This window comes from Panulirus ornatus, chromosome 12 (assembly GCF_036320965.1).
Source record: "Panulirus ornatus isolate Po-2019 chromosome 12, ASM3632096v1, whole genome shotgun sequence".
NCBI lineage: Eukaryota > Metazoa > Arthropoda > Malacostraca > Decapoda > Palinuridae > Panulirus > Panulirus ornatus.
Genome location: NC_092235.1, coordinates 17,101,393 through 17,118,314, shown reverse-complemented (window position 1 = coordinate 17,118,314; position 16,922 = coordinate 17,101,393). Strand labels below are relative to the sequence as shown.

At 45.4% G+C, this 16,922-nt stretch overlaps 1 protein-coding gene across 33 annotated transcripts in view; it reads left to right on the top strand.

Annotated features, from left to right (window-relative positions):
- tou (bromodomain adjacent to zinc finger domain 2B toutatis) overlaps positions 1-16,922 on the top strand; it is a 1,094,933-nt gene that overhangs the window by 332,441 nt on the left and 745,570 nt on the right. For 3 of the 33 annotated variants that reach the window (XM_071667373.1, XM_071667366.1, XM_071667368.1), the window contains exon 3: positions 8,692-8,755. The exons of 29 other annotated variants lie outside the window; for them this stretch is intronic. The gene's annotated coding sequence lies outside the window, so the exon portion shown is untranslated. Of the gene's footprint in view, positions 1-8,691; positions 8,756-16,922 lie in introns of those variants that run through there. One more of the 33 variants, XM_071667384.1, reaches the window with a different exon arrangement.

Here is a 16,922-nt window from a genome sequence, read left to right as displayed (position 1 = left end):
TGTGCGGGTCCATACTGACTCATGGTCATTTACGATAACCCTACACCCTGGAGACTTTTGTTTGTGTGTGTGTGTGTGTGTGTGTGTGTGTGTGTGTGAGAGAGAGAGAGAGAGAGAGAGAGAGAGAGAGAGAGAGAGAGAGAGAGAATCGTATGGCAAAACTGTGTTGCCCTCTGGGTTCCAACCGTTTTCTCGAAAGGTTGGAAGACAATCATGATTGGATGAGGAATTTACCTCCATTGTCTTCTTGTTCGGCAAGTTAACATGCCACCTGACATTATTGTTAAGGCGTTCGGATGATAGTGTAATGGGAGGTTGTGTTGAGTTATCTAAATATCAGCGTTTATGCTCGTTGAGCTCTCTCTCTCTCTCTCTCTCTCTCTCTCTCTCTCTCTCTCTCTCTCTCTCTCTCTCTCTCTCTCTCTCTCTCTCTCTCTCTCTGCGGTTGCAGCATGTAATGGTTGTTCCCAATTGTTTGCCCCGGGGAATGAGTACCATTGGGTTCGCCTGGTTATTACCGGTTCAAGAGTGCAACTTTTCACATAATGAACATCAACAAAGTTTAATTAGAGTGGAAATTGTGTCGGTCGAAATGTTCAGTTGTACGTGAACTTTTTTTTTTGTAGATATGGATAAATAGATGAGGATTGGATCTCTCTCTCTCTCTCTCTCTCTCTCTCTCTCTCTCTCTCTCTCTCTCTCTCTCTCTCTCTCTCTCGTTTCGCGTTTACAGGTTGTTGGAACCTTGTATTACCGTAGCGGTTAAGTAAAAAAAGATTAGAACTATTTCAAACTGTAGTTTTTGGCTTTTCTGTTAACAGTTCAAGATCTTTGTTGTTCGTCGTGTTTCCATTATAAAGCCATCGACCAGTCACATACTTTCTGTTTATTTACTTTCATCGTTCCTGTCCACCTCTGCTGCTGCTGCCGCATTATCATTTATCGTCAGTTATACGTTACCTTTATATTTTGTTATCATTCTCCCTGTTGTCTAGCGTTAATACTTGATGCCTCCTCCAACATTCACTGTCTCCATAGCCTCATTCCATCTATTTTCTCTTCCTTCCCATATGATTTGCGTCCCCATGAACTTCTCGCTCTCCATTACCCTTTTCCTGCCTGTTATTCTCAGCGTTTTTGTCATCAAGTGCGTCATGTAGTGTGGCAAGGAGCGCGCCCCCGTGGCCCGAGTAACAATATGTGAACACGCAGTTCCTTCACTTGACTCACTGCCTTGATATTTCCGTCCTGACTCGCTCTATAAAGTTACTGCGAGACAAAAAGAGAAAAAAAGAAATGATGGAAATTCGTTTCTCTGGTTAATGCAATACGTCATCGGAAGGGGGGGTTTTATATTGGCTTTTGGTCATGTCATTTACGTTTTCCCCACCATTGTTGGGGGGACGCGATGGTTGCGTGGTTTAACGTTGTATTACGGTTGACTTCGCTATAGTTGCTGTGTTTCATGTTGGTTGATGTTCACACGCCTGGCGAGAGATGGCAGTACCGTACAAGGAACTTGCTGGGTCGGGCAGATCGCAGAAGTAATGGCAACATGTCGTTACAATTGCCTTTCCTAAGCATATTCCTTAAAAGTACAGACAGTAATCGCATGTGATTCAGAAACAAGAGGGGGAAATAAAGTAATTGCATATACTTTGGGAGTAACAGAAGACAATTACTAACATTATTTTTTACACTGAAATTCAAAGGTTGAAAATGACACGTTCTGCTGATGTACGATAGTTTTCATTTACTCATTAGAAATATGGGAAAATATATGTAAAAGAAAACAAAGTTTACTGTAAATTTCCCATTAGGAGTTGTATTAAATGATGCATACAACGGCTAGTTCGTTATAGAGGTTGTTTAAGGTGAGCAAACAATGTTTTGTCGTGTCATTCAGCGGGCAAGACAGTGAGGTGAGCATGGCTCACGGGGCTGATCCACTGGGAAGCTGAGAGAAGCTACGTGCGCCTCTGCCCCTCATATATATATATATATATATATATATATATATATATATATATATATATATATATATATATATATATATATACGCACACACACTGTGGCGAGGCTGCACTCCTGGGAGCACAGTCTCGTCAAAGAATTTCTCGTTTATAAAAAGTCCACATTCCCCTGCTGCTGGAGGTAGTGCACTATTGTGCTGCCGGAGTCCCTAGAAAGATGTCGTGGGGTGATCTTAGTTGAGTACGTACAGTGTTAATGAAGCGTAAAGAGTTTGTTTCCTTTCCCCTCAGCTGCTTTCCTGCTCCTCCTCCTCCCTCCCTCCCCTGGGTGTGGATTGGAGCCTCCGCCGGTGGGGTGAGGTCTGTTGCCTCCCCCGGGACCAGGAAGGGGCCCAGACAAGGTGATACACCCCCGTGGTTGTTGACAAGCCTCCCTCCTCCCTAGGGTTAGTGGGCTGGCGCCGCCAGTGTCAGGAATGGTACGTGATGCCAGCCATGCAGCGGCTGCATGATGTCGATATAGATCATGCACTGGCATGAATCCTTTGTCTGATTATCTTCCTCAGTCTCGGTGTTTCGAACGCAAGCGCCCCCTCTGAGCATGACGGTACCTCCCGATAAGCACGACCGCACCATCCATGAACACGACGGTACCACGCCTTGAGCATGACGGTACCTCCCGATAAGCACGACCGCACCATCCATGAACACGACGGTACCACGCCTTGAGCAGGACGGTACCACCCATTAAGCACGACGGTACGATCCATGAACACGGACGGTACCACGCCTTGAGCAGGACGGTACCACCCATTAAGCACGACGGTACGATCCATGAATACGATGGTACCACGCCTTGAGCATGACGGTACCGCTCTTGAGCACGACTCTGTCATCATTGAGCGTTCATTGCTACCACCACCTCTAAGTATGATGATGGCCAGGCGTTTCCACTTCACTAACCCTGCGGGTCGTATACCTGCACTCACATATGTGTAACCACCCGTTTGTATCGTGGGTGGAGAGGATTCTCCACTTGTGGCGCCCTATCTTTTGAGGATTATTTGTTTAAGTGATGTAAGTTGTCCACTTCCCATTTTCCTCAGTCTATTCCAGTCATCCACCACACTTTTTTACATCTGTTCCAACACTTTTTTTTTTTTTTACTACTATTACCTCCCGGTGCTACACAGATGCATCTGTCGAGGCATTGCTCACTGTCGATCGACATCAACAAACTGGTTTTGAACCTTGAAGGTTATGATCAATTCACCTCATCCCCTTCTCTTGTCCAAGTTAGGCATTCTTATGGCCCTTAAACTCCCGCTATAACTCCGCTATCTTAATTCATGTACCATCATTGTTGTCCTCCTAAGAAAATTTTCTTATTTCTCTGTCTAAGTCCAGTGAGGAACCTGATAACCGTATTCAAGTTGTGGCCCTAATGTTCGATGTGAATCATTTGTAGAACAATGTCTTATCCATGTACTTAATTGCCATTCTGATATTTGCCGGCAGACAGGTTGTCTCATCTGCAATTCTCTTGAGGTGAAGCTCTGGCGACAGGTTAGGTACAGTGGCGAATTTCAAGTGTGTGTGTGTGTGTGTGTGTGTGTGTGTGTGGACTTGCTGCTTCTCTAGCCCGACACAAAGCTGAACCTGATGGCTTGGTAACTTACACTGAAGGAAAGGCTCCACCGCCTTGCTTATCACAGTTATAACTTATTATCTTCAGTGCCCACTGTCCACGAACACTACATTATTCAATGGCCTTTGTCCACGAACTTTACATTCTCCAGTGGCCCCTTACGAACTTGATATTCATTAGTGGCCACTGTCCACAGAGGTTACTTTTCGCGTCCAGCATCGGACACCGGCGCTCGCCTACAGCAGTTCATTATCGTCAAGAGCGTCCTACTCAGTCTTGGTGTAATTATAAGACTTACCATCACTACGTTATGTAAATATTAGATACTGTAAGACTCTGCCTGCCTTTATAACGCACTGACAATTACCGGGGACGGTGCTTGCATGGGAATGTCTGTATTATGCTGCTTTATTGTACGTAAGAAATGTTGATGATGGATTAATTCACTTTTCCCCTTTGCCTTGTGGGGCATTGTAGGTTTATTGCGCACGCTAGTTTCCTCCACACAGCAGCTCTACTTACATCAGACTTTACAGAGAGACACCAGGCACCCTCTACGCACCAGGCTCCTTCTACACACCAAACTTTCTCCACACACCATATTTCTTCCATTCACCAGGCTCCTTCCACACACTAGACTTCCTCCACACACACCAGGCTCTGTCCACACACCAGACTTCCTCCACAGACCAGACACCCTCCACGCACCAGACTTCCTCCGCACACCAGGTTCCTTCGCACACCAGACTTCCTCCACACATCAGACTTCTTCCACATACCAAGCTCTGTCCACACACTAGACTTCACACAGCAGGCACCTTCCATATATTAGGCTCCCTCCACACACCAGACTTCCTCCACACACCTGGCTTCCTCCACACACTAGACTTCCCCCATCTTGTCCAAGTAAGGTGTTTACATCTGCCTGAGGGAGGCTTGGTGTGTTGCGTCCTTATTGTCACCTCTGGCAGTGATAATAGTCAGCTTTACTCTTTTCTTTGTTCTCATATCCTCTGTAGTCTTCTCTTGTCTGTTACCCCCTACTTTACCATATTGTGTCTATTCCTTTACTCTCTTGTGTTTGTCCCAGTTGGCCTTTACTCTCCTGTTGTGCTCCAGTTCCCCTCTACTCCTGTTTTGTCTTAGATGGCCTTTCCTCTGTTGTTGTCTGCCAGCTCGAGCACCTTGATTAATTCCGACATTTGCCGACGGAGGACGTGCGGTGGTTATAATGTTTCCGGTGGTACAGAAGGTAATCTTCATCCCGGGCATCCGTCCCTCCCGCCTCCTGCTGCACTCCCTCTAACACACACCTTCCGCGGGTCAGGTTAGGGGGACGCACTCCTCGGAAGCGTGTTGCGAGCCCCTTCCTCTGAAGGTACTTGGGCGTTGTTCTCCCCCGATGGATCTAGAAGCTTCAGTCGCCCTCAGGTAGAGATGTTCCAACCATGGGTTATCTCCAACGAGTACACAAGTTGGTTGTGTATAGTAATCCAACTATCACCTTTATCGCCAGCACAACTACCACCACCGTTATCACCAGCAGGACCAAGACTACCACCATGATCGCCACCATCGGTACCACCACCATCGCCATCACTGCACCGAACATTTTCTCTCCCTCCCTCTATTGTAAACAAGATGTATCCGTTTGATCGGGATTGTTTTATCGTCTGAGCCAATCAGGTGGGAATAATTGCTTACCATATCCACCAATCAAATGTTGTCATGCAATCTGCTGGCGAGTCAGGTTTTTCATTTTCCGTTGGCCTGGCCAGAGTGCAAGGCTGAGGTAGTCGCTATGTCTTCCTCAGACTCTGGGGAAGTTGGTATGTACCTAACTGTTTATGAACGTTATTTTCTGGTCCATTATACATACCATTCTTGTTTGACTTTAAAGCAGTCTGATGTGTGGGCCAACACTTGAATGGCTGTTAGCTTGTCATTTCTTTTAGTTTCAACTGGATGTTAGCTCAGCCAGTGATTCTTGTTTTATTGACTCGTCAGTCATGTCTCTTGCATGGATGACTAAGCTAGTCATGTCTTGATTGGACATTGACCATATCACTTTGTCTTAACCTGAGCAAGACGGTACTCCAACCCTTACGCAGGACTGAACGACCCTTGGATCCGTTGGCGAGACAGTAAGTTTGGATCCAAGGGCTGTAGCGTCTTGCTCGAGAGGGATCATAAACCCAAAGTGTCGTACCCTCGTTCACAAGGGGCGAATCGTCACGCCCAAGTGTCGTTCCTCTTACTCTGGGGGATTAAAGAGTCGCAAGCCGCGCCAGTCTTGTATGTGCGGGTATTTGAGTAAATTTGTACTGGGTCGTGAAAATTCCAGAGGGGTGACGGGTCTCCGCCAGCAAGTAAGTGGTTGCACCGCGAGCGAGAAGTCACCTTCGACGCGGCAGTACGATCGTCGTGGGACGGAGTAGAGTACATGCTCGTTGAGGAACTTCACACTCTAGAGGAGTCTGCTTTTACCCTGCTCCTACGTGGGTAGAGCTCTGAAGCTGCAGGAGCCCCATGAAATGGGTCCTGAGGTAATAAAGAATAATAATAATGATGATAATAATGGTAATAAGAATATTGGTTTTGTTGCGTCTGTTATTTGTTGTGCAATGAGGTTGTCGTGATTGCAGCTGACTGTACTTGTTAACGGTGACTGGTGGATTAAAAGCCGCCGTCGTTATACTAATTTGCTGTAAATTACCCTTGTGCGAGCCTGAAATATGTATATTTACATCGTACATGGCAGAGATAATGACGGCTTTCAGTCTTCCTGCGCTCGCCATCACATGACACAAATCTACAAATACAGTTTTCATTAAAAAAAAAAAAAGAATTCAGATTTATTAACATCATGCTGTCACGTAGTATTATGATGAATAAAATAAAATGAACTAGATATAGATATTATTCTCTTATATTTGTTATAGAAAAAGTTTTGATTGAATTCCATCAGCTGTCAATGGAAGGGAAACGAACCCAAGATTGATATGTTTACGACTTACGGCAGTTGGGCGAGCGACTCTGTTGGCGGGCAGACTTGTCCAACATCTGGCACAGTAACACAAACATGGAACACACCTGGTTCTCTAGAAGCTTCAGAATCGTGAGAAAATACTTATATATTGCTACACGCACACACACACACACACACACACACACACACACACTGAACATTCTGTAACGTAGTATAGGTATTTGTGTATAAACCAACCAACTTTAGAACGCGTATATATGAATAATATCGGGGGATATATGAATATCAGAAATACATATTCAGCAACTACTTACAGACAATTGTAAACATGTGCTTTACATCTTTACATAATACAGCCATCTTCTTCCCTAGTGTTACTTTCGGTGTCCAACTTCTGCGGTGCCTTCGTCTGTAACCAACGCACATCAAAAAGAAAAAAAAAATAGAAATATGGCGGGCAGGGCAGGCAAGGCAGGAGGCGGAGCTAAGCTAGCGACGTCTGTTGCCAGCCTCGAGTGTTGCGAGGTGATAATGTCATGTTTGGTCGATTGGTCTCATTATCTTGTGTTGGGGGTTGGTTTTTCTCGTCGTCATTTGTTGGACGGGAGATAAACGCAAAGAGAAAGTAGTAGAGAAACGAGGGAATTGGGGAGGGGGATAAAAATCTTTGGATATGACCAGAGGGTGTACATTCGTTTTAACGTTGAGAGGTAATTAATTACGCTTGCCGCCAGGAGCAGCTGACCAGGCCACACCACCAGCACAATTATTGCCCAACTGCTGTAGCCGCAGGCTGGGATATCACGGCTCCTAGCTGTATCGCCAGGCTAGGCTATAATACCGGCCCGGACTGAACTTCCCCGCTTGTAATACAGTGTCAGGCTATAATTTCTCGCCGGATTGAAGCATCACTTTTAGTTCTCTGCTGCCGTACTTGGCTTAGCTTACCTGTCCAGCCCAGCTTACCCGTCCAGGCTGGGCTGGGGTACCTTGTCAGGCCGGATGGTTTTGAATTTTGCCTCGACTTGTTATGTACGGAGTTCAGTCCAGGCTTTAACCCAGCGCGTCTTGCTCACCGCAAGGAGGTCTAGACTAAAAATTGTCGAGTCTTGAGTTTAGGTTTGAACAGCCTGGTGTTATGTGTGAGATGGACTTAATACCAGCTGGGAAAATTGCCAGGGCTAGGGAAGGGAAATTGATACCCACCGTAATGCTGGCTCTGCACCGCCGACACTAACCATCCCGATACCCAAGCGGTAGACTTACGACCTACTACGTATGGGAGAGAGAGAGAGAAGAGAGAGAGAGAGAGAGAGAGAGAGAGAGAGAGAGAGAGAGAGAGAGAGAGAGACTTGAATGCTATTTGTTCTTCAAATCAAACGTTGTGACGTCAAAACTTTGTATCAGAATGTTGTACAAGGATAAAGTATCACAAAATTTAAGATATGCAAAGATAACAGAGCAGTAGAACATGGAGGTATTTCTTCTTTCCTCCACTGCCAACCGATATTTACCAAACCATCAACTTGTGGTCTCGGTAGCTTCGCAACCATTGTATTTGTTGCTACTTTTATGTTACTAAAACAAACATATTTGTATTTGTGCTACTACTACTACTACTACTACTACTACTGTGCGTACATTGTTTCTATGCCGAGACTTAATACTGTTCATGTGTGTGATGACTGAATATCTCAGAAGCTGGTATGTAACTGGTATTGCAGGTGTGTCAGTTTTTACTGTATTACATGTGGAATTAGAGAACCAGTAATTTATGTCCATCACTTTTTTTCCTAGAGTAATAATTATTTGTTGTTTTAATGATATAATTACAGCGAAAATATATATATATATATATATATCAGACCGGATTAGAAGTAAATTTCTCCCTTCGCCACCATGCCGCCTCCACTCCCTAAATATCCCCGATGTAGGAATCCCGCTCGGCCTCGCCACCTAGTCAGGGATTACCATCCATTCCATCCAAATCCCCACTCCCTGTCAATCCCCTGGGAGCTTTGCCAATCCTTTCCCATAATCCTGCCACCATAGCGATCGGCTAATCGTTGTTGTTCCCGCAGGTAAGCTGGTGGCTGAAGGATTCAAACGCGGATGTTGTCCCCAGACGGATGACGGGAGGTTCCGGTAAGTTTATAAAGGGATTTTTGGCTCATGTTGCATGATTTTATTAGTGTGTGTGTGTGTGTGTGTGTGTGTGTGTGTGTGTGTGTGTGTTTCGCAGGGCTTGGTTGGATGAGGCCGGACTGGGGTTGGAGAGAGAGAGGGAGGGAGGGACGGGATAGGGACCTACATCATCATCATCCCGCCGCACCTGAAGTCCCGCGCCTCACCAGCCTCCATAAAATTGGCAGATGCCCCAAGAGCCGCACTTCTCATTGGGTGGCGCGGGTCAGTGGACGTGCGGGGTGGATGGGTGGGTGGGTGTTGATATAAATGATGTGGTGTGAGGGAAGCCATCGACACCCTCTCTGATCATGTGGTTGGGGGCTGCCGGCTATGCCAGATACGTATATTTCTCTCGTACGTGATCATGTAATGTGGCGCCTCACAAGGATATAATACCTGGCTCAAGCACCCTGTTTATTCCCGCCGGAACATGAAGTGTGTTTTAATGGAGGAAGTTGCTAGATTATTGTCCGGTTCACATAGGATATATATATATATATATATATATATATATATATATATATATATATATATATATATATATATATATATATATGTATATACACACACACACAACAATGAAATGCATTGTGATAGAAATGTTAAGCACGATTGAAAGATGTTAGGTAAGATATTGAATGAAAAAATGAGGAAAATACTTTACTTACACATGTTAAGGCAAACAAGTTAAAGTTTCGTACCTAGAAATGAAAATGTAAGAGTAAATGTAAGAGTACACTGTTCACTTCTTGTCACCAAAGATAAGTAGAACAAATACAGGAAAGAGCAACTGAACCAGTAACATTACCTAGAAGTGAAACATAAGATTTGCGATTACTTTCTTAAAAAAACAAAATCTTATGCCTTAATGAGATGTAAGAGACTTTTGCAGAGGACTGAACACTTTCGATAGTGTAACTCAAGATATTTTTCTCGCGTTAGAGATACTTTGACTAGAAATGAGGAAGTTAAAGGGAAGATGTAATATAAACGAGCAGCAAACATTTCTTCACTAAAGGAACACGGGATGAACTAACATGAGGCATTGTCAAAGTAAAGGCATTAACCACACACCTAGACACACTGATGCGATATAAATTGTTAAGGGGAAAAAAAAAACGGGCCATGGCAAGCTTTCTCCAGAACGTCTGTATACACGTATTTTAACTTCTTCCTTCACAGAGGAGCGGCTTAAGACCTTCTTACCTAGAGCATGGGAGGGATGGGGGAGGGCTTTAATGATATTAGGATGTGTTTTCCATTCATGTTTTCCTATAAAATTTCCATGTCTCTACATTCCTTGTGTTGTATATGGCGTTCCTCCATTGGTATTTTCCTGCCGACTGATAGGGCGGGGAATGTGATGGGTGGGGAGGTACGACCTCCTTCATTATCCTGTCCATATCTGTGTAAATTAGGAATTTAGGATACCTTACTCTCCTCCAGCAGGTAACTCCTCGTAGGCCATCAGGTTTTCTGTTATCTTTTCCTTATACGTACCAGACCGTAACACAGGAAGCAGACCGACAACAGCCAGTGGTATAGCAAACTGGAGGAACTACCAAACTCCCTCCTTCCCCTGCCTCGCCTCTTCATTGATGAGGCAGCACAACGTATCAGTAATTTCACTAGCCCACCATCCTCTGCCAGGGTCACCCACACCTCGATGCTATCTGCTTCCCGGCCCACCTCCTCCTCAGTCCCCGGAGTAGGTGCATGAATTTGAAGTCGCCAGACAGTTACACAGCCTCAGGGTGAGGCGCTCCGCCACACCCACTGACTTACCTGTGAAACTCTTACCAAGTTCAGCCCTGAACTAGCAGCCTCTGCTGCTCCGTCGTCGTCATCATCATCATCATCATCCTGATCATCAGCATCATCGTCAGTCCTTCCCAGCATTAAAGTTGCCCCACTGACTCACTGGGAGACTTTCTATGTCAGCCCCAGCACCGGAGTGAACGAGGCTACAGTCTCTATGTGACTTAAGACATATTGCCTTCACCCTGACCCTTAGTTTGTTCTGTGAAAGCATAGAGTTTGATTGGCTTTACACAGACTTTGCAGTCTTTGTAGACCCCAACTGTTTGGTAATGTGATGACCTCATCTAACACCCTCTGTCTCGACAACGTAAAGCTTTGACTTCATCTTTCACAACCGAGAGAGATGTAAAGACCTCTGTATATGCCTTTCACCGACCTTGAGTTTAACAAGTCTTTCCACCGAGTTAGCCACAGCATAACCATCAATAAGGCCATCAACCCTGGGTTTCGGAGAGGTCTCATGCCTTGGCTTAGTGATCGCCACCAGGATGTCCGCTCCCGAGGGGCCATCTCCATCTTCCAGGCCTTCACCTGTGGCGTCCCACAGGTCACCACTTAGACCATTGTACTTCCTCATCCTTATGAATAATTGGCTAATGGACACACGGGCTCGATGGGAGCACAACGATGGCTCTAACATTGGTAGCGGTGACAACACCACAGCCCTCTCGACTACATCGACCTCCAGAACTGGACCGTCGCCAGCCACCACACACTCAGCCAAGACCGTATTCATGCGCATCAACTTTGGTTTCCACCATGTATCACCCCAAGGCCTCAGCTTCTTCCTGGTTGTCCACTCTCCCCAGCTTCTTAGTGTTACTCTGATCGACAAACTCGGCTGCAAGTAACACGCCATTAGATCCTCCAGTAATCTTCCTCCACATTTTCCCGTAGACTCAAGACACTTGGCCTCCCTGAATGTGAACTTATGGACGTCTGCAAAATTTCCAGCATTCCCATATGCGCCTGTGGCTACCCTTGCCTGAATCCACCGAAAAAACAGCGATTTGTTAGAAAAGGAGCACAAAAGGGCATGCAAGATCATCCTCGGCCCCCTTTGCATCCATCACTTTGGGAAGAAGCTACTGCACCACTCTCGCCACCCTCACCTCTCGCCACCAAAGATCCCTTGTCCCAAGTTACAATTCGCTACCGGAATGGCATCCAGCTCCATCCCAGTTCGCACAGACTGCAAATAGAACAGTTTCATCCTTACCTCTGTGGAAGGTCTCAACCTACACCTTAATTGTGTTAAGACTTTTAAACGCCCGTCCGCTCTCTCTCTCTCTCTCTCTCTCTCTCTCTCTCTCTCTCTCTCTCTCTCTCTCTCTCTCTCTCTCTCTCTCTCTCTCTCTCTATCCCTTCTGCTTATGGATGTGTAATTTTGTTACTAATGCACATTTTTTATCATTGGTTGCAGTTAATTCAGTACATATTATTATTATTATTATTATTATTATTATTATTATTATTACACATTTGCACCATTAGATGTAACTGTTCATGAGTGATACAGTTCTTGAGTGTTTCGCGTCTTTTAGAAGTGGTACAGGAATCACAAGAACTTGTGTGTTGCGTGTAACTGTAGACCGACATAAATAGTCGTCCTTGCAGAAAACGCAGTTACCCTTCACCCGCGGTACATTTTCTACGTTAGTGGGCGTTTAAAGCTCCTTGCCAGTACGTTAGAGTGTTGCACAGTAAGAGAATTATTGCCTACTACAACATGTACACGACTTTACCAGTTTTTTTTTTTTTAAACTTGGCTGCCACTGTGTAAAGTGTAAGTGCAGGTACAGGTCAGGAAGTTAATGTCTGTAGTTGTTCTTGAGATGAAGGCAAATGTGTTTTACACGGTTTCCCAACCACGCTTTGTTCTGCTGCCGTGGACAGTAGCCCCCGTAGAACATGGGCGGCATGCATAGCGAGGGTGTATGTAGTCTTGGAATTATCCTTGACCCATGAGGAATGGTGGTGATTGTGGACTCTGACGACCGTAACGATCCTGGCAGTTGATTGGCCTAGATCCCCTGCCAGTCGACCAACCAGCAAGCTGATGATTGCCACACACGACAGCAGGATGAAGGAGATGGAAACTTAGATATGAAGATTATGTGTTCAGTTTCGGGGATTACCTTGAAGTTATCTGTATACTTCCGGAGATAACATTGAGGTTATCAGTTTAGATCCAGAGATAACAACGAGGTCATCTTTTAAATTCCACTGATAATATTGAGGCAATTTGTACAGATCCAGATAAAACATGGAAGTATTTGTTCAGTTCCAGCGATAACGTTGAGGTTATCTATTCAGTCCCAAATATAACTGTGAGGTTATGTGTTCATTTCGAGATAACAGTGAGGTTATCTATTCAGTTCAAGAGATTGATATTATGTTCAGTTCCACAGATAACATTGATGTTCAGTTCCACAGATAACCCTGAGATTATCTATTCCAGATGTGATATGATATTCCAGAGATGATATCGAGTTATCTATTAAGCACCAGAGATGATATTGAGCTGTATATTCAGAGATGTCATTGAGGTTATCTATTCATTTCCCAAGAGAAGATTGAGGTTATATGTTAAGTTCCACACCAAACATTGAGGCTATTTATTCAGTTTCAGATAAAACATTGAGGTTATTCGTTCAGTTCCAGCGATAACTTTGACATTATCTGTTCAGTTGAGGGGACGAGGAGAAGTGGGAGACCAAATTGGAGGTGGAAGGATGGAGTGAAAAAGATTTTGAGCGATCGGGGCCTGATGATGCAGGAGGGTGAAAGGCGTGCAAGGAATAGAGTGAATTGGAACGATGTGGTATACCGGGGTCGACGTGCTGTCAATGGATTGAAGCAGTAAAGTGGCCGTCCGTCCCTTGTTATACTCATAAGATCGTACTGTCGAACTCACTGGTCGTGCCATGTCGTGCCCAAGGGATCGTACCTTCGTGCTCTTACTCACTGGTCGAATCTTATGCTCAGGGGATCGTACTGTCGTTACCCACTGGTCGAATCTTGTGCTCAGGGGATCATACCGTCGTTACTCACTGGTCGAATCTTGTTGTGCTCAGGGGATCATACCGTCGTTACTCACTGGTCGAATCTTGTGCTCAGGGGATCATACCGTCGTTACTCACTGGTCGAATCTTGTTGTGCTCAGGGGATCGTACCGTCGTTACTCACTGGTCGAATCTTGTGCTCAGGGGATCGTACCGTCGTTACTCACTGGTCGAATCTTGTGCTCAGGGGATCGTACCGTCGTTACTCACTGGTCGAATCTTGTGCTCAGGGGATCGTACCGTCGTTACTCACTGGTCGAATCTTGTGCTCAGGGGATCATACCGTCGTTACTCACTGGTCGAATCTTGTGCTCAGGGGATCGTACCGTCGTTACTCACTGGTCGAATCTTGTGCTCAGGGGATCGTACCGTCGTTACTCACTGGTCGAATCTTGTGCTCAGGGGATCGTACCGTCGTTACTCACTGGTCGAATCTTGTGCTCAGGGGATCGTACCGTCGTTACTCACTGGTCGAATCTTGTTGTGCTCAAGGGATCGTACCGTTGGTCTTAAGGATCGTATTGACGTGGACATGGGATCGCAGCACCGTCGTGTTCACAGGATTGTACCGTCGTGCCCAAGAGGTCACCAGGACCAGTCAGAGGTGTTATATAACAACAACAATAACAAAACAACGAAACTCATACATACATAAATCCCCCCCTCCCCCCTTGGTAACGTACCCAGTAACGGATGAAACACGACTCTTGGTGAGTGATGGCACCCCAGGATGAACTGGGCCGTTCATAAATTACGACTGATAAACTACGGTAACAAAGTGTTGGGTTGACAAATGACGCGGGATTACGTGAGCAATATTCCCTCTATGGCTAATAGACCCTCCCCCTCCCCCACCCTGCCCCCACAACCCCACCCTGCCACACCTTATTTTTCGTGTCAGTCGTATGACGTCATGGAGAGGACTCTTTCGTTAATGCCTCCCCCTCCCCCCCTCTACTTCCCCTCTCATAGAAAGGTAATTATTAAATTCTGTGCCACTTTTTTTGTATTCTTTATTCGTTTATGGAATAATCTTTTGTGTTGATTATTTAATTATTACTGTTTTGTGTGTGCATAATGTCATAGGTAATTACACCTTCGTCGTCCCATAACTTGTCTTATGGTATAACCTGGTAGCTGTATCGTACTTGGCATACTAGAGTATATCGTACACCACAGTGATATATCCCAGCGGTGCAGGCCGGACAGCTGGGTGTGAGGGTAGGTGTAACCCATTACTGACGGGGGTCTTGATGATATGCCGTAAGTAAGACAGCCAAATGAGCCACCGTCTCTCCTCCATGGTGTAAGTGTGAAGCCGGTCGGACCGTGACACGAGGTAGGGAAGGGAGGGCGACTGCATCAGGCCCAGGCAAGCGACGCGTCGGTGTCAGCGGCGGCCTGAGCAGGAAGGAGCCAAATGTCTTGCCTGCCGCAGCCTCCACGTCATCACCGCCGCACCAGAACCGCTGAGGACCCAGCACACCTACGGAACCCCAGGAAACAGAAAACGGGCATAAGGAACCAACGTCGTAGCGTTCTACTTCAGACTTCTCCCTCCCAACGGTGCGATCATTGTGCACGATGGTACAGTCATTGTGCACGACGGTACGGTCCTTATGCACGGAGACGCTTCTTTTACACAGCGGTACAATCCTTATGTACGATAGTACGATCTAAAGCACAACGGTACGATTCTTATGCACAACTTTAAGATCCTTGCATATGATGGCCTGTTCTTTGACGTGATCGTTACCGCAAGGAATTGTATCCTTTGTACACTGTATGCTTGCCTCATGTCTCCCCCAGTGTGCTCTTCACGTCCACTGCCACAGGATTGTTTGTCAGTGTATAGTTAGGCAGAGAAAGTGGTATATGGGGGGCAAAGTGCTCTTAGTAGGCTCACCCAGGGCATATGAAGCGGTCAGGGTAAACAAAGTTGTCTGACTGGCTTGGCTGTGGATTGTGGACTCTGGTTTCAGTACATTATACATGACAGCTGGTGATTGGACATGTGCAAATGATGCTATTGTTCGTTCCTGGCGCTACGTCGCGAAGGCGAGAGAGGCAGAGGTACCAAGGAAAAAAAGAATATGATTATTATAATAAGGATGTTCCTTGCGCGATGTGGCTAAGGTGGGAAACGACAAAACAACATATATACATATATATATATATATATTCCCTGGGGATAGGGGACAAAGAATACTTCCCACGTATTCCCTGCGTGTCGTAAAAGGCGACTAAAAGGGGAGGGAGCGGGGGGCTGGAAATCCTCCCCTCTCGTTTTTTTTTTTTTTAATTTTCCAAAAGAAGGAACAGAGAATTGGGCCAGGTGAGGGTATTCCCTCAAAGGCCCAGTCCTCTGTTCTTAACGCTACCTCGCTAATGCGGGAAATGGCGAACAGTTTGAAAGAAAGATATATATATATATATATATATATATATATATATATATATATATATATATATATATATATATATGTATATATATATATATATATATATATATATTAGTTAGGGAGGATCTTCAACGTTTGTTTGGCCCAAGGTGAAGTCCCTAAGGACTGGCAGAATGCATATGTAATGCCACTATATAAGGTAAGGGGAACAAAGTCAATGTTGGAACTACAGAGTTATAAGTCTGTTGGATATACTTGGGAAGTTGTATGGGAGAGTGGTGATGGAGAAGGTGGTGACATGAACAGAGCAGTTGATTGTTGAGTAGCAACTGAGCTTCTGGAAACTACTTACGACGAGAATTTGTCTGAAGACAAGGCTAGTGCATAGCGCAGGAAAATTTGAAGTTACGAGGAACGAGTCGTGTTGTCTGGTGTTATGTGTGAGATTGTATGATTGTAAATGAATGCCATCAGCCACATATGACTGAGGTAGAAAGAAAAGACAGCAACCTGGGGCAAAGGAGTGACACTTGACAGCCACTGAAGTGCTGGCTTACTGCTTAGCTGTCACTCTAAACTTCCTGATGCCCAGGCGGGTAGTACAGGTGATATACCTTTCCTGGTAGGTGACAGGATGTGTGGACCAGGTGGTGTGAACGTGTTGAAAATATTAAGAGACGGAGAATGAATTTTATGCGGCATTTATGGATCTGCACAGGTGTATGATATGGATGAAGCGAGGCCTTGTACATGGGAATACATTGGAAGGAGAGATTACAGGAGACCTGATGGTCCTTGACAAGATTATCTGCTGGATGACAAAAATGTAATAGTCTT